General features: G+C 39.4%; 1 pseudogene; it reads left to right on the plus strand.

Annotated features, from left to right (window-relative positions):
- The first annotated feature begins 245 nt into the window (after nt 1-245).
- LOC117615866 lies at nt 246-1702 on the plus strand (annotated as a pseudogene).
- Nucleotides 1703-18756: the final 17054 nt, after the last annotated feature.

Raw genomic sequence — 18756 nt, forward strand, 5'->3', positions numbered from 1 at the left:
TCTACTACCTCTACAATACTGAAATTACAAATTATCCTGCGCGTTACTCCACCTGAGAGGAATGAGTAGCCATGAAGGGATTTAAGTACAGGAAGTGTGTCCCCCTTGGGATGAATTGATTCATTAACAAGTCAACGGCAAAAGTAATCATACCCAAACTTATATTTTAATTAAATTATTATCGATTCATATAATATTATATGATTCATTGATTCACCCATATTACTTTTATATATACAGTACTCATGATCCTATATATCCTACACCAATCATGTGTTGCTGAGAGTACATTAATTTTCAATGTCCTAAGCTTCGGAGCCAAGCCTAACGGTGTAATAGATTCTACACAAGCTTTTCTGGATGTATGGACTGCAGCATGTACCAAAAGGAAGATATTTGCTTCGCAATGCTATAGTTTTCAAGGTGATAACTGCAAAAGCTCAGATATTACTTTTCGAATTGATGGAACATTGATAGCTTCGTCTGATTACTGGATCCTTGGCCAATCTTTCAACTAGCTAAGCTTCGAAGGCGTTATTGGTGTGTCCATTATCGGAGGTGCCCTTGATGCTAAAGGTACCACCTTGTGGGCATGCAAGTTGGCTGGAAGCACTGATTGCCCCAACGGAGGAGCCACGGTTAGTAATTTGTGCTTTCTTGTCGATCAAGTGAAATTTTGTTTAAATTTGTTGTCTACCTTACCCTACCAGTCTCTTTGTGTTCTATTGTTTCCTAAATTCTAATATTTTTGTCCCCACTGATAAGCAGAGTTTGAGTTTTACAAAAACATTAACATCAATGGACTAATGTCATTGAACAGCCAGATGTTCCACATTGTGATAAACGGATGCTAAGATGTTCTCGTCAGAGGGGTCAAAGTCAATGCAGCTGGAAATAGTCCAAACACTGATGGCATCCATGTCCAATTATCAAGAAATGTTGCAATCTTCAACACCTCTATCAAAACTGGAGATGATTCTGTCTCGATTGGCCCCGGAACAAAGGAATTGAGGGTCGAGCAAATAACTTGTGGTCCCGGGCGGGGCATTAGGTCAGATTTTATAGCTCTTGGATTGCATGGCTTGCATATGAAAACCTCCTAACGGTTAATATTGTAGTTAGCTTATACATACATGGGTGTGGTGATTGCAGCATAGGGAATTTAGCCAAAGACTTGGAGGAGGAAGGGGTCCAAAATGTGACAGTTAAAAATGCAATTTTCAAGGGTACTCAAAATGGTTTGAGGATTAAGTCTTGGGGTAGGCCGAGGAACGGATTTGTTCAGGGTGCTTACTTCCTTGATGTCGTAATGTTTAATGTCCAAAATCCTATTGTAATAGACCAAAACTATTACCCACAAAACATCAACTGCCCTGCTCAGGTAATGAAAATTAGAATCACAATGTAGTAATTAAGCATGTGCTCATTCATGAACGTATGTCTTGACTAAATGTCTAATGCACATTTCATCTTGTTTCAATAGGTATCAGGTGCGAAAGTCAGTGATGTCGTGTACCAGAACATTTTAGGAACATCGGCCACAGCCGTCGCAATAAAATTTGATTGTAGCGCAACAAATCCATGTAGTGGGATAAGACTCGAAAACGTGAGTTTGACCTGCAGGAATCAAGAGGTTCAGTCACATTGTGCCAATGCAATTGGAAAAATTGTTGGCACCGTTCAACCAAACAGTTGTTTGTAACACTGAAGATGAAATTAGGCATGAAATACATGTACATAGTCCAGACAAATAATGCTAGCGAGTATAGGTCCATTAATATTCTTATAGTACATAAATATCATTCTTTTTAGGGAGCTTTAATTTTCACACACAATATAGTTTACTATTTAGGTAAATAGGAATTCCATTTCAACTAATTAGGATAAAGCCAAAAACCAAAATATAGTACCTACTTTTACCAAAATATAATTAAAGAACATCAAAATTACAACATATGCCAATGCATTATTTTCAAATTTTTTACAAAATATACCATTAACCCATTTGCGCAACTCTATTCGTCTTAACCTCGAGAAACCGCCTTCACACTTTTCCCAAAAACTCAGAGACCGCAACGGTACACCACCATCAACAACAACCACCACCAATGACTACGATCGAAGCTATTCTCACTCTCTTGGAAAAAAAACCATAAGAAAATCAACGCTCGAATACAAATTTGCCTTCAATTTTAGGGTTTAAAGATTTTAGACATTTTAGCTACTGTTCGTTATGCATGCTTCCTTTGGAAAAATGGACGACTCTTTGGATTCACAACTACTCTTGGTTTAGGTTTTGCCTTCGTTTATAGGGATTAAGGATTTTAGGGAATTTAACTACTGTTCATTCTTCATTCTGCAATGTAGTTTAGGTTGTGGGTTTAATTTTGATTTGAAAACCTCTAAAAACTAAAAAATCAACAAAGAAAGAGAAAAAGCATCAAATATATCTTATTTCTGCTTTGAAGAAAAAGGAAACTGCATAGCATTTTTTCTTGTTTAGTTTGTAGTTCTTGTTCTGACTATGCTGAGAAGAGGTTTGAAATCCTCTAAAAACCAAAAAAATCAACAAAGAAAGAGAAAATATATCTGTTCTCTGTTTTGAAGAGAAAGGAAACTGCATTGCATTTTTCCTATTTAGTTTGTAGTTCTTGTTTTGACAATGCTGATCTTTCCATTTTATGTCAAGTTGATTTATATTTTCTGTTATATTTTGTGTTTTAGACTGCTCCTATTATATTTGTACAATCCTCGAGCAGTCTTCGCTTAAGATCAACCATCACTGAATAATCAGCAAATACTTAAAAACCAATGCAACTAGAACGACGAACTGCCCAAGTCCTACACGCCTCCGTATTTTCCCATAGTTTAGTTTCCATCTCCGGACACAAAATTGTTGTCCACTTCTCCGCTTCAATTCGTCGTTGAGAATTCAATACCATCAATTTCTGTCGAATCCATTCTATCAAAGGTAGCACCGACAAATCTCGAAATACACCAACCCAGTTGTTAAATGACTTGGCTAAACTGTTTGCCATCTCCCCATAACGCATTCCTTTGAAAAATGCTTTGGCATAGTGATCTCTAGACAAATCAGCTATAAATTTCTTCACTTTCGAACTCCCAACAATCACCAACTCATCCATTGCCACTTTAAACTCGTCCTCCGTAACAATATATGTGCATCTACTGAATAGATTAATAACACAGTCTTGGAGAAGTTTCCCATAGCCTGACTTCTGGTACTTCGATATCAAATTATGTTTAAGGTGATAGTAAAAGTAAGAATGAGGCCATCCAAGAAACGCAACCCCCATTGCATTTAACAAACCTGATTGCGGTCCGAGAAAAAAGTCACCATTCTCCCTATCGGTAGCAATATAGCGGCCAAATATTGAAGAAACCAAGTCCAATTCTCCTCTATCTCAGAATCAATAACTCCAAAAGCTAGAGGATAAAACCCTGCAAAACGAAACCAAAAGCACAAGTATAAGCAACAAACGGAAACTATAGTGTAGTTCATGAAAACAAATCTGCTCAAATTTGAAAGGAAACTGAAAGGCAAATCCATGATCAAAGTACTAAAACTAAGTTCAAAACATATATAAGTCCATGAGTGGGTGTAACATTCCCATAGAATTGGAAATATTATTTTGAAACTGAATTATGAAGCAAGAAACTGCAATGTAGTTTCTGGTCAAGAACTGCAACAAACAGAAACTGCAGTGCAATTTATGAACACAAATCTGCTCAAGTGTGAAAAGAAAACTAAAGGAAAAGCCATTATCAAAGTACTAAAACTAAGTTCAAAACACATTTAAGTTATTGAGCAGCTGTAACATTCCCATATACTTGCAAAAAATATTAAAAATCAAATTATGAACCAAGAAACTGCACTGCAGTTTCTGCGAAAAAATGCAACAAATGGAATTTGCAGGGCAGTTTATGAATGCTCAAAGAACAATTGACAACATAAAAGCACCATTACACAAAAACAGTAAACATAAATTGCAATGCATAGTACACAAAATACAAGCAATATGACAAGAAATAGTAGTGCAGATTACACAAAAATCCAATACAGTATAGTAACCATACCTTGATTCCCATTCTTCCTGGAAGCACAAAAAAGTTGCCCCTTGTACTTGCTCTTCAAAAATGTAGCATCAATGAACAACAAAGGTACGCAATATTGAAATCCGGCAATGGAACTGCCAAATGATACAAAAAAAACCGTCTAAAATGATTAATTCCAGCTTCACATGTAAGATCCCACATTGACCAACGGAGAGGGGGGCGATGTGCCTTATATGGCACACCTCGCATCCATCTAGCAAGAGGCCTTCTGGGAGCTCACTGGCTTCGGAGTTGTAAGAACTCCAAAGTTAAGCGAGTTGGAGGCTGGAGCAATCCCAGGATGGGTGACCACCCTGGGAAGTTGCTGCGTGAGCTCCCAGGAACAAATCCGTGAGGGGGGCGTCGGCCCAGCCCAAAGCGGACAATATCTTGCTAGTGTGGAAATCTGCTGAGGCAGTATGGAAACTTAGAAGAGGCCTTCTGGGAGCTCACTGGCTTCGGAGTTGTAAGAACTCCAAAGTTAAGCGAATTGGAGGCTGGAGCAATCCCATGATGGGTGACCACCCTGGGAAGTTGCTCCGTGAGCTCCCAGAAACAAATCCGTGAGGGGGGGCGTCGGCCCAGCCTAGAGCGGACAATATCTTGCTAGTGTGGAAATCTGCTGAGGCAGTATGGAAACTTAGAAGAGGCCTTCTGGGAGCTCACTGGCTTCGGAGTTGTAAGAAAGTTAAGCGAGTTGGAGGCTGGAGCAATCCCAGGATGGGTAACCACCACAGGAAGTTGCTCCGTGAGCTCCCAGAAACAAATCGTGAGGGGGGGCGTCGCCCATCCAGGCGGACAATATCTTGCTAGTGTGGAAATCTGGGAAGTTGCTCGCTGAGCTCTGCAGGAACAACCTGAGGGGGGCGCCGCCCGGCCCAAATCAACAATATCTTGTTAGTGTGGAAATCTCGGAGGCCATGGAAACTTAGAAGAGGCCTTTTTGGGAGCTCACTGGCTTCGGAGTTGTAAGAACTCCGAAGTTAAGCGAGTGGGAGGCTGGAGCAATCCCAGGATGGGTGACCACCCTGGGAAGTTGCTTCGTGAGCTCCCAGAAACAAAACCGTGCGGGGTGGTGAGAATATAGCCAGGCCCAAAGCGGACAATATCTTGCTACGGCGGAGCCGGTCCCGGGGTGTGACAATTTAGTATCAGAGCCACTCTGCCGTGTGGTGCGAGTGTGCCAACGGGGAAGTCGGACTCCTTAAGGGGGGTGGATTGTAAGATCCCACATCGACCAACGGAGAGGGGGGCGATGTGCCTTATATGGCACACCTCGCATCCATCTAGTAAGAGGCCTTCTGGGAGCTCACTGGCTTCAGAGTTGTAAGAACTCCGAAGTTAAGCGAGTTGGAGGCTGGAGCAATCCCAGGATGGGTGACCACCCTGGGAAGTTGCTCCGTGAGCTCCCAGAAACAAAACCGTGCGGGCTGGTGAGAATGTAGCCAGGCCCAAAGCGGACAATATCTTGCTACGGCGGAGCCGGTCCCGGGGTGTGACAATACAGACCTTCATTCAACATGCAAACCGAACGAAAATGTAGCAGAAAATGAAAACAAAAAGAACAAGAAAATCGAACGAAAATCTACCAGAAAATTGAAGCTCCAATCATAGATAGAGAAGCATAGCTCCAAAACCTCAAAGCTAAACGAAAACTGTAACACCCTGACCCCAAATTTAATCCCTTATTTAATTCTCTAAGGGAAATTACAAATTTACCCTTGGGATAGGGGTATTTTGGTCACTTTCTTACCCATAGAGAGTTTGGGACAGTGACTAGTATTTTTGTATAGGTCGTACTGAGACGAGTTCGTAGACACTTAGTGGGCCCGAATCGGAGTTGTAACGAGAGAGATATGGTCAAAAGAAACCCAATGGCACAATCGTAATTATTTCGAAATGAGATTTTTATAAAAAAAATCAGATTTCTCTCTCTCTCTCTCTCTCTCTCTCTCTCTCTCTCTCTCTCTCTCTCTCTCTCTCTCTCCCGCATGGTCCCTCTCTCTCCTCCCTATCGCGCGCGACGGCAGCCGGTCACGTTTTGGCCGTCCGTGCTCTCCTCTGGCCACCGATGACGACAGGGCTGGTACCAAAATGATCGGGCATTTGTCCTCTTCCAACCCAGCCGGCTCCCGCCTCCAGCCGCGGCGGTTTCGGTGAAAAATGGAGAAGAAGCGGCGGGTGTCGTCCGAACTTCTCCGCTATCGATCTCCCTCCTCCAGCCATCGATTCCGACGAGCGAGGTACTCACCTACTTTTCATGTTCTAGCTGCCTGTTGGGTAGGATTCGATCGATTCTTAGCGTAGTCAATTCGATTTTCGAATTGAAATTTTGGCCAGTTTTGGGATCGCGATCCGGCCACTTCCGGTCAGTTTTTGGGGTAGGTCCAAGAACAAAAGTGGCTCCAAATAGGGTGTTATACCTAGGGTAATCGCTTTGGACACCCAACGTTGCCCGCGCGTGTGGCGGCACGTGGGAGAGGGTTGTGAAGTAGCACTTGTCTCGATGAGATCCTTAGGTGGTCGCGAGTGCGTAGGATTTCGCGGATCTCAATTCGGACTTCGTTTGACTGTCGAACGGATTTTCGCATATTGCGCGTTATCCGGGTTCAATAGGTTGCGACTGTTGGATGGTCTCAAATATAATATATGTTAATCTAGGTATTTCTAGGATCGTGTAGGAATTCACGGATTGTGAATCGGAGCCCCGGATGTTCCGATTAAATAATTTAAAGTTTATGTTTTATATTTACCGTCAGATTGTGCGATCGTGAGCGATCCGACCGTCCGATCTTGACCAAACTTGCAGGACGAGTGTCCTATACCTTGTAGAACCCATAGGAACTTTCGGATCGGAATTTGGAGGTTGTGGGCCCCGTAGGCCCGTTTGACCAGGGTTAGAGTAGTTTGACCCTTGGTTGACCGTGAGTCTTCCGGAGTAGTCTCACCTTTCCAGGGGGATTATCGAGTGCTAGACTATTGTTCAGGTTTACACAATATTATAATTAAATTATATAAAGGTATAAAAAGAGTCTAGAATGTCAGTTTGAAGTGCTATACGCACTACCTTAGGCACATCCCCGGATTTTGGTTACACTACACGTACCACTCTGTGAAAGTTAGGTCCCACGTGTCATAGGTTATCCGGCATGCGGACAGGCCCCATACGTGGCATAGGTCGTATCGGCGTATGGGGAGATTACGTGATAATATATTGAGGTCGCACGTGGCGTAGGTTATCCGGCGTGTCGACAGACCCCATACGTGGTGTTGGTTGTACCGGCGTATGGGGAGATTTGTGATATGATGTGCAGGTCTCGCGTGGCGTAGGTTATCCAGCGTTGAGACAGACCCCATACGTGGCGTTGGTTGTACCTGCGTATAGGGAGATATTATGATATGATGTTGAGATCGCACGTGGCGTAGGTTATCCGGTGTGTCGACAGACCCCATATGTGGCGTTGGTTGTACCGGCGTATGGGGAGACATGTGATATGATGTTCAAGTCTCACGTGGCGTAGGTTATCTGGCGTTGAGACAAGCCCCATAAGAGGCGTTGGTTGTGCTGGCGTATGGGGAGATATTGTGATTGTATGGTATGGTCACACGTGACGTAGGTTATCCGACGTGTTGACAGGCCCCATACGTGGCGTTGGTAGTACGACGTATGGGGAGATTATGTGAAATACAGAGAAATGAAATAAGGTAATGCCTATGTGTGGAATTGGGTTTTAAGGGAAGAACTACGTGTGGCTTGATCCCTTGGTAATGGTACGTAGGCAGCCTAAGGTTATTAGGTGCAGCCGCAAACTAAATGTTAGTCATATTGTTGGTCCTGAATTTGAGGTGAAAATGTGATTGTGTTAAGAGGCTAAAACCTCGTATGTTGAAATGTGAAAGGTTAAATGATGCATGTTGAAATTTAATAGTCATAATTTATATTCTGAATTTATCATTTGCCTTGCTTAAGGCATGAATTGATTTGCTAGTATGCTTGGTAGTTGAGAATTATAGGAAGGCCGAAGGCCGTTTATGTGAATTGCATGAAATTATATTGTGCATGCTGCCCATTGGGAATATTAGATGTGTTTTTGTACAGGTTGAAATTTTGGGAAATGTCCAATTTACAGGGGAGACTCTGCCGAAATTTCGGCAGAAAGTCTCGGTCTTTATTATGTGGGCCCGATATCGGGGTGATGTCAGGAAATCCACAGGATTCATCTCGAGTTTCGGAAAATTCGGGGCGGGTCCTTTCAAAAACGAAAGAGAAAAAGAGAGATCACACGTAGTTTAAACAGCCAGGGGTAAAAGAGCCATTTGATTTGTAAGGTTTAAAGATGGGCAAGACTTTTTAAGAATAAGGGTAGCATGGTCTTTTCAATTTTTATTTTTTACCTGGCCCAACGAATCTGGGCCTCCTTTTGGCCTAATCCAAAATAATAATTCTTTCATAAGTATTAAAACCCAAACCAAAATACCAAATGTCTTAAATACTAATAAGTAAAGTTAACTACGTCTAAAACTTAATTTTCTTTTCTTAGTATACACTAGTAAGTTAATAATAATTCAATTATATTCTTCTTGAATGAATTCAATACACTGGAAATCACTTCATTTATTCCTGTCATCTAAGTTAGACCTACTTAGATTAACTCTTTGGTTTTTAATAAGGAATGATTAATCTACTTAGATTAACTAATTGGTTTAAACTTTGCCTGCAAAAAGATAGTAGACACTTGAAAAATCCTGTCATCTAAGTCAGACCTCTTTCTATGTTACAGAATTAATTATTACCTCTTTCTATGCTTTGAGAACCATCATTAAATCGATCGTCATCTTTTGAAGTATCAAACTATGAAGGCTTTTCATCGTCGTCGTTTCATTGTTAAAAACCGTCGTTGGTTATGGGTAAAGATGATGGTTTATGAAAACCGTTGTTATTTATGTGTAAAAACGACGGTTTTTGTATAAAAGATGACGGTATTTTGTTAAAACCGTCGTCATTTATGAGTGACGAAAAAGGTCTTTTTTTATAAAGCGTCATTGATTGTATATAAAGACGACTGTGTTGTGTTAAAAACAGTGAGTGGTTATATGTACAAACGATGGTTTTCCCAATAAAATCATCGTTTTATTATCTTTAAATCTATCTTCTAACAAGCTCCAAAGTTGTTACGTTTTAGTTTTTTGTTCTATACAACGACTTTAAATAGAAAACCAATTATAATGCTTTACTAACGAATATATACACTCAAAAATTATTTCTTTCATAAAATTTGAAGATTCAATAGGTTCTACATAGTTAACCAATCTTTATTCTATTACATACATACTTCCTACCTTTAATTAGAAATAATGGAGCTCACAAATTCTACCTAATTTGATCTTAACTTCATCAATTTGTTCTTGGGTTGACTTAGCTCTACCTTCTAGCACATTTTTCAAGTTATTGGTGTCAGAGGGACATGCACGAAAGAAATCCCAATACTCTGAAACATAAACCTATAGCAGCAACCCAACTATAGCAAAAAAATCTATGCAGCTTTAGAATGATAGCAGCTTGAGACTAAATACATCAATTGTCACACACTATGAATCGATACACCCTTGCTGTTTACTTCCCATGCCAACCTATGTTGCAGAAAAAAAATTGGAAGGTATAAGAGCAGTTAATACAAAAATGCAAATACAAGGCTAGTATAAACTTATGTGTTGTTGAATGTGTGTAGCAAACTTCTCTAGTTCTTGGGAGCAGGGTATCCAAAAAATGAAAATTCCATACGCTCATCAGACCTAAAAGAACACCAAGCAAGTTTTCAAAGCTACAAATAACAAGAAATATCTTAAACAAATAGCTGGAATATGCCATGGAAACCTTTTAGGCTTGCTAATTCAAATATTTTGAACAAATAAACATGGATTTATTGAACTGATGATTGTAAAAAAATGGAAAACCTCATTCTCAAACTGTCATATGGTCTACCATGTATTTTGATAAGAGCTTTGTCCTTCACATAACTTTTTCAGCCTCCAATCATAAATTAATCATAAACTAATCATAAACCTAATACAAAGGTAAATAAGATGGCAGAGAAATAAAGAAGACAAACAAGCCATATTTGCAAAGTGCTTGCCTTGCTTGCTTACAATGGATGATAGCTGGAGAAGAGTTATAAATGTAAATCAACTGGAAAATAAATATGGTCAAGGATATATAAAATGAATATTGGAATCCCAAGAGATATGAAATCATACTAGTGGGAGCTATGTACTAAATGGGACTGCATTCTTCATCACAATCGAGCCACCAATTTGATGTTAGTGATGTATGTGTCATCAATCAACCCAAAGATATATACATACATCACCAACATTCAAATTATTGCCTCGTTGAGGTTGATGTGTGAGTTGAGTGCCTGAGATGGAGATCTTCATTGAAGAGCTTGGAGATCGAGATCTTCACCGCATCCAACCAACTTTGATTCTTAGATCCAGAACATCCTTCTCCATCTTGTGCGTAACAACCCGATCCTAAATAAATTTTTAATTATTAATTTATTTAAGTAAAAGACAATTTTACCCCCGTAATATTTTAATAGTTTAAAAGTTGACTTTTCTGATCAGGAAGGATTTTTGAATTTCAATTGTACCCTTATGTAGAGCACGTCGAGACAAGTAGGTTTGGATCGGAGTTGTACGAAGAAATGGCGATAAAAAATAGTTCAGTAATAGAAAAAAAATGAAATTCTCCTTCTCTCCCCTCGCACGTGCTGAGCCCTCTCTCTCTCTATCTCTCTTTGATTTGCTGCTGTCCGGCCATGGCAAGATGTGAGACCGGTCATGTTCGATCCGGCTCAACGTCCCGGTTACGCCGCACCCAAGCTCCAGGCTGGAAACTTTGAATTCCGGCCACGGTTTTGTCTGGTTCAATCTGGAATTTTCTCGCCGTCGCACCGCTCCGATCGTCGCCCTTTCACGGCGGATCAGGTGAGGTTTCTCCCTTAATTTTCAAGTTCTAGCTGCTCGTTGGGTAAGATTGGATTGATTTTGTGTTCAAGATCACGATTTTGAAAACTAGGTTTTGGCCAGATTTCACATTGAAATTCGTGTGAAATTCGGCTACTCACAGTTGAATAAAATGATCACCACCTCGAGTAGTAGTTAGGGTAGGAAGGGTGAGTGGCGATGTGGAGTTTTTCGTCCCCAGAAATTGCTCTACACACCCACGCACTGTCGACGCGTGTGGCACCGCGTGGGCAAGGTGGATAGGCACTGATATGGAGTTTTCCGTCCCCAGAAATTACTCTACACACCCACGCACTGATATGATCCTCGTGTTGTTACGAGCACGTAGATGTGCTCGGAATTCAATTCTGATGTCGTTTGAATCTTGAATGGATTTCACCTGTTGTGCAATTTCCAGGGTCGATAGGTTTGAACTGTTGGATCGTCTTCAATTTAATATATGTTGATCTAGGCACTCCAAGGATCATGTAGGAACCCACAGATCGTGAATCGGAGTCCCGGATAGTCCGATTCAGTGAGTTAAAGTCTGTGTTAAACGATAACCGTCTAATCGTGCGATTGTGAGCGATCCGACCATTCGATCTGAACTAAACTTGCAGGACGGGTGTCCTAAACCTGGTGGAACCCATAGGAACTTTCAGATTGAAATAGGAGGTCGTGAGCCCTGCGAGCCTGGATGACCAAGTTTAGGCAGTTTGACCCTCGGTTGACCGTGGGTCTTCCGAGGTAGTTTTATCCTTCTAAAGTGTTAGAAACGACCATGTAAACGAGTCCTAACCAAAAATGAGTTATCTAGGTCAAGTTACAGATTGAGTATAGATAGTTATTTTAAGATTTTTAAATTGTGCATAGTTTAATTATGTGTTATTTGATGGTGTACTATAGTATTCGATGGAATCTATAGGGGTAGTGAATATTTATTTATTCTTTTATTCTTTTATTAACTTATTTATTTAGTTATTTATTTGCTATTAAGACTATTATTATAGTATTGGAATGGTATGCTAATCAGAGTTTGAAGTGGTTAATAAACTAATTAAATATTTAAGTGCAGGTCCATATTTAATACATATACCCAGTAACTGAAAATGATGAATCATGGCCCTTGGTTTTTATCAGAATATGGCATATATATTTTAAGTATAGTTGAGAATCAATTTATTAGAAAGTTGACATAAAGGTCAGGAAATGGATTGTGAAATAAAGGGAAAGTATTGATATAAGTTTGGGATATGGTTTTTCAAACCCACCAAAGGAGTACCCCCTAGTTGCTTTGAAGCAGTTTGTCATTTATAAATAATGCCCCACAAGTTTCGGAGACGCCTGAACCGTGTGGTGCCAGGAATGCAGCTCAGGCTGACTAATGATTCCCTGAGGCCTACGAGAAATGCGACTTAGTTAACTTTGTGTTTCTGAGGCCTGCGAGGATGGAATTTTCAAAATAATACTGGAATTGACGGTAATAACGAAATTGACGAATCAGGATTGGGGGTACGCCTAGGTGGAGAGAATTTAAGTTTTCAGATGTTTTTAAATTACAATTGAGGATTTTATTTTTGTATTTTATGGGCAAAGGTTTTAATATTTATTATCTTGATATTATAAGACAAGGAATGAATGGTTACAAGTTTTAAGTGTTTAATAAAGTTTATTATTATTTTCTTAAGTGATGAGGTTGTTTTACTAGTATAAGAGAGAGATATATGTATATATATTTCAGTTAAGTTGTTGATACATATATAATTATATTTTCTTTTTATTTTTTTATTGTTATTGTTATTTTTACTTTTATTTCTATTTCTATTATTATATATATATGTGTGTGTGTGTGTGTATAATTTAAGCCAATAATATACAAATTGATTCATGAATTAGAGGGGGAGTTCAGTGCTTATTTATATTCAGTATATGACTATTACAAGTATTGGGAAGTTGCAAAGTATTGTTCTAGAGTTGTGAATATGATTGAGTACATCATGCACATGAGAACTCGGCTTGATTTGCAAAACACATGGCAAATGATGAATGAATAAGATATTCAAGCACATTATTAAAGGGAAAGAACTATGTGTGGCTTGATCCCTCAGTAAAGGTACGTAAGCAACCTAATGTTACCAGATGCAGCCACGAGTTATTGTGCTTGAAATTGCTAATGTATTATTAATGATCTGAAAGTTGAGATGAATTTTGGATGACAGAACATTTATTTGGGTCAGAGAGGCTAATAAATTGATATTGGTCACTTGAATGATATTATTGTGCATGTTGAATGTTGGGATTATAAAAAATATATATGTTTTATACAGGTAAAATTTTCCCTCCAGGTGTTGAACACGCACAGGGTTCGGCTCAAATTCGAGTCCCTTCATTGTGGATCTGTGAAGACCTCAATCTCTCAACTCTTTCGTTGATATCGATTTTTTGATGATTTTGTAGGGAGAGGAGTGCTCAAGATATGTGAGAGGAAGTGTTTTAGAGACTTTCATGAGGGAGTTAGAGTTGAGGAGGGTTTCAAGGTGGGAGAAATAATTTTAGGTCTAACACGAATTCACTTAAGCGGTATTTTTTTTTTTTTTTTTTTTTGTTTAGAATGTTTTAAAAGAGGATGGTACTCTTCAAAATTATAATAGTCACCAATCCGTTCTGAAGTCCCTATTTCGCGAACCAATAGGGTGACGGGTCATATGAACTTAATTGGTCCACTCATATACTGCATCAAAACAGGGAAATTCATATTTAAAGAATTAATATAGTGTTTTTGCTGCAGTACAACAAAAATAGTTATCAAATGAAAATAATTTTTCTTAATCTCCCTCTCTCTTTTTTCCTTACTTCCCTACTTATTTTCCATTTCCCTATCTATTGGATTTGGGGTTTAATTGTAGGGAGGTTATTTGTGTCTACATATGCTTAGATTTATGGTTGTGTTAGTTGGTGTTGTAGTTGTAAGGTGACTTGCTACAATCTCGATGGTGTTCTCTGTCTCCAAGGCAGTGATGGCGTTTGTAGTGGTGGTGGCAACAACGGCAGTAGTGGCTTTGTTGATTTTTGGTTGTTTGTTTCCAGTTTTCTTATTTTGTAATAATTGCATCAATTCCTTGTGACTTGAGTGTTTGATTTTTTTTTCTCGTCTCTACTTGTATTTTGTATTTGTGAGAGTAAAAGTTGTAGTTGTATTGACAAATTTGGGTGCTATGATTCATGTCTGGTTTGTTTAGGCATAAGGCTTTTATGCCAAAATTTCTCTGGCCTTTTGCAATATGGATGGTGATGTGGTTACCATGCTTCCATATTTGTATTACCCCTTTGTGGGCACTTGTTTTACCCTTGTGGCTGATGGTCTTATGTAATGACCCAAACCCAAAATTCCTAATTAAGGAGTAATTTATTATGAGAAAAGACAATTTTACCCTTGGAATATTTTATTAAGGAAAAGTTGACTTTTTGACTGGAAAGGAATTTGACAATTCTACAGACACCGTTGCGTAGAGCACTGTGAAATGAGTTCATAGACACGTAGTAGGCCTGAATCGGAGTTGTAACGAGAGAGTTATGGTCAAAAGAAACTCAGTGGCACAATCGTAAATATTTCAAAATGGGATTTTATAAAAACCATATATATATATCTCTCTCTCTCTCTCTCTCTCTCTCTCTCCCGCGACTTCTCTCCGCGCCTCCTTCTTCTCTCCTTGGCAACTCCGATCACTGGCCACCGCTGTGGACGGGGCCGGTACCAAACTGACCCTCTTCCAACCCCAGCCAGCTCCCGCCTCCAGCCGCCGCGGTTTCGCCGGAATTTGGAGAAGAAGCGGCCGATGTCGCCCGATCTTCACAGCCGCCGATCTCGCCCGATCTTCACAGCCGCCGATCTCCCTCCTCCGACCACCGTTTCAGTCGAGCCAGGCACCCGGGGCCAGGCAGACCCGCAGGACGGACCTTCAGAAGGTCTAGTTAGCTCGAACTAGGAGTGAGTGGACTTTTCTTTTATAAATGATTTTATACAAATGAATTTCATTATTTGATCTTGAATAAGTTTTATTGAGTATGATTTTCCTAGCATGATTTTTTGAATTTAAATATCTTTATTTATAGGCTGCTTAGTTGAATGTGCTAAAGAGATATGGAAAGTAGAGATTGAGATTATATCAGATAAAATGGCAGCAGAGTTCCAGATGTAATAAAAATTCAGTTATTTATCAGAATTTTTAGAAATCTTATATTTTCTTAAACCACGGTGGGTACCCAGTTACAGAAACAGTTTGCTTTCAGTAAATGTTGCCTTCGGACACGACGATGTCCACAGACATCCAGTTTGCTTTCAGTTTGTCATTGCACTTGACATTTGCCTCACGAGTTTCGGGGACGCCCGGACCGTGAGAGCCAGGATTGCGGATCAGGTTGACTACGGTCCCCTGAATCCTGCCAGTTTGCGGCTCGAGTTGACTTTGTGTCACCGAGACCTGCCAGTGGAATTGACGGAATTAAAGGGGTGCACCTAAGTGGTAGTTTTAAATTGATTATAGTGCTTTTATGTGAGTTTTGATTACAGTGCTTTTATGCGAGTTTTATCGATCTTGAATGTGATTTACATATACGTATATAATATGTGAATGCCTTGAGTAAATATTCAGTTTTACATAATCGTTTTTACAGTGGGGGTTAGTTATTTTTGTCCACTCACATTTTTTGGAATGTTTTGCACCCCCAGGCTGTAGACGTGCAAAGGAATCCACCACTGGGCCATTTCTCAGTCTTCCATGCCTTTCTTTTGTTTTACAGAAGTTTTCTTTTGTAAAAGGATTAACTCCTCTGTAAATTATTAGAATTGCTCTTATATGTTGCCCTAGATTGAGAATGGAACTTTTGGCATGTGTATTTAAGTACTGGCAGTTGGTTGTATAGATATACATGCTTGTTTTGACAGGTGTATATTTGGGATTGAACAAATTACAAGGGAGACTCTGCCGAATTTTCTGTAGGAGTCAAGGCTAAATTGAAAATAAGTCGTAATTAGAAGGGCAATTAGGTCATTTGGGCCGACATTCGCCATGTGTCTGGCACGCACAGGGTCCGACTCGAATTCCAAAGCAGAATTTGAATCGGGCCCTGTCATCTTAGATCTTTCCATTGAGGTTTTAATTTACCCTCTTCACCTAAGAGTTTTTCCACCGATAAGCCCAAGCAAAGATAGGGAGGCCCAAGCTCCAAAATGCGTTCTAGCGGGCTTTTTTTTACCCGGGCTGGCTGTGGGTCCCACGAGATCGATCGGGCTAGCTCGAAGGTGGAATGAGCCCGAGGGCGAGCTGACGCCAGCCTGATGTCAGCAGGCGGGTTTATATTTTTTTACAAGTAAGAAAATTTGACTTCCATGCCCTGATGCTAGCCTGGCATTAGCCCTTCCTTTCTGCCAACGGCTAGAATCCATATGGCGGCCTCTGGGCGCTCTGATCAGATTTTCTCATCCAATCCAATGGCTACCCTTTTTTTTTTTTGGCAATAAAATAATGAAAAAAATTCGAAAATATATGTCAAAAATACCCAAAATTTATGTATTTTTTTTTTCTATAAATACATACCAATACTCTTCACTTTCAACACCAAATCCTCATACATTTTCTTCTACTTCTATTATTATTCACTTTATACTCAACATTTTATTCACTTTCAAATTTCATTTTTATTCATCATCTTATGGCATCTTCCATCATCTTGCATTTGTAATATTTTGTTAATGTTTCTTGCATTTTCAATATTTTGTTAATGTTTCTTGCATTTCTAATATTTTGTTAATATTTCTTGCATTTCTAATATTTATTTAATGTTTCTTGCATTTCTAGTTTTTTTTTTATTTTTTTATTTTTGTAATAAATTATGCAAGTACAAATGTGATTCGGTGACATTGGACAAGGCAAAAAATCTTTCATCCGTGACCAATGTTGGGAGATGGTGAAGAATTGTTTTAGATTCAAAATTATTCCAACGGGTCCGCCCGTTGTGTTGAATAAGAAGCCACTCCATGATTCAACTCCATCGGATTCGCCTTTGGATTCCCCGATGAGTCAAGACTCACCAATCCAAAAGGTGTCAAGGCGGCAGAGGCCAACATAGAGAGTACATCCAGCAATGATATTGCAAAATATTTGGAGCAAATTGCAAGGAATGGCACCATGAGAATTGAATTAGACATGAAAAAGCATGCGAACAAGAAGGTAATGAATGAAGAATATGCAAGATAAAGGGAATATGTATGCAAACAAGACATTCAGCAGGAGGATCAAGAAACCATGGCCATAGATACGAGTCATATGTCCCCTGAAACAAAACAATTTTGGAAGCTAGAATGAAGGAATGTTATGAGAAGGAGATTTTTTCGTGACAATAGACCTAGCAACACCGATTGTTTAAATGATCAAAACCATTAAGTTAATTTGCTTGTCTTTTATTAAATTGTATTTTAATGTTTTGTATTAAAGTAGTTCTAATTTTTGTCTTTTATTTAATTAGTAGTAATTCTTAATTAGTTGTATTGCTTTTCTTTAAGTCAATAAAGAAATCATTCCAAAAAATACTTTTATTCAACATATTGCATACATCAAACAAAACATAAACCACAACCAAAGCATAAATAGCAAAAACCACCCCCAAAGCATAAAAAAATAATAATAAACCACAACCAAAGCATAAATAAAAATAAACCACAACCAAAACATAAATAAAATAATAGCCATTCTAGTAGTTGGTATTGTTGATTTCATAGGAGATATTTGAGGCTTCACCTCTCAAGACATCATTGAATATGGATGATTGACCTAGCACGTTCAAGTCGTTTTGCAATCCGGCAACTCCAAAGAAAGATGCCAAACCCATGTATTGAATCTAGCAACAACTTTGAGGATGATATTTTTTTGCCCTTTCCTATTTCCATAATCTTCTTTCCAGGTAGTTGGGCAATTCTTCCATTGCTAGTGCATACAGTCGATGCTTCCAATCATGCCTAAAAAATCTCGAGCTTCGACTTTCTATAGAAGTCTTTGGAGGTCCCTAGGCGTAGATTTGTGGAGGTAGTCCCTGCTGTAAAGAGTTTCAATTGCATCACAAAATCTAGCCACCCTCTCTAAAGTAGTGGACTTCCCCATCCTAGCAATGTTATCCACCTTATCAGCAGATGAACCATATGCTAGCATTTGTATAACAGCCGTAAGTTTTTGCTCCGAAGAAGCCCCAAAACCACAGCCGCATCACACTTCTAAATGAAATATGCGTCGTATTTGCAAATAAAATGCATGACTTTATTGAATAAATGGGGTCGCATCCTATATCACCCTCGAAATTTAACATCACTATACACATAATTTGGGATAAAGTAATCTTCCAAAATATTCTTACCCTGAGAATGCCTATGTCTGTCCACGTTCGGGCTATGACCGACTTGTGAACCACGGCGGCGACCTTGGCTTGATTGCTTGAGCAACCCACTGCAATGGCAACGACTTCATCTTCTTCTTACTGCACTCTTTTTTCTTCAGCTCGTCTATGCCTTCTTTCTTTTATTTCTCGGTCTTCCCTCTCCAAGCATCTCCTCATGTCTGACATTGAGAGTGGAGTATGAAATCT

This window comes from Prunus dulcis, chromosome 1 (genome assembly GCF_902201215.1).
Source record: "Prunus dulcis chromosome 1, ALMONDv2, whole genome shotgun sequence".
Lineage (NCBI taxonomy): Eukaryota > Viridiplantae > Streptophyta > Magnoliopsida > Rosales > Rosaceae > Prunus > Prunus dulcis.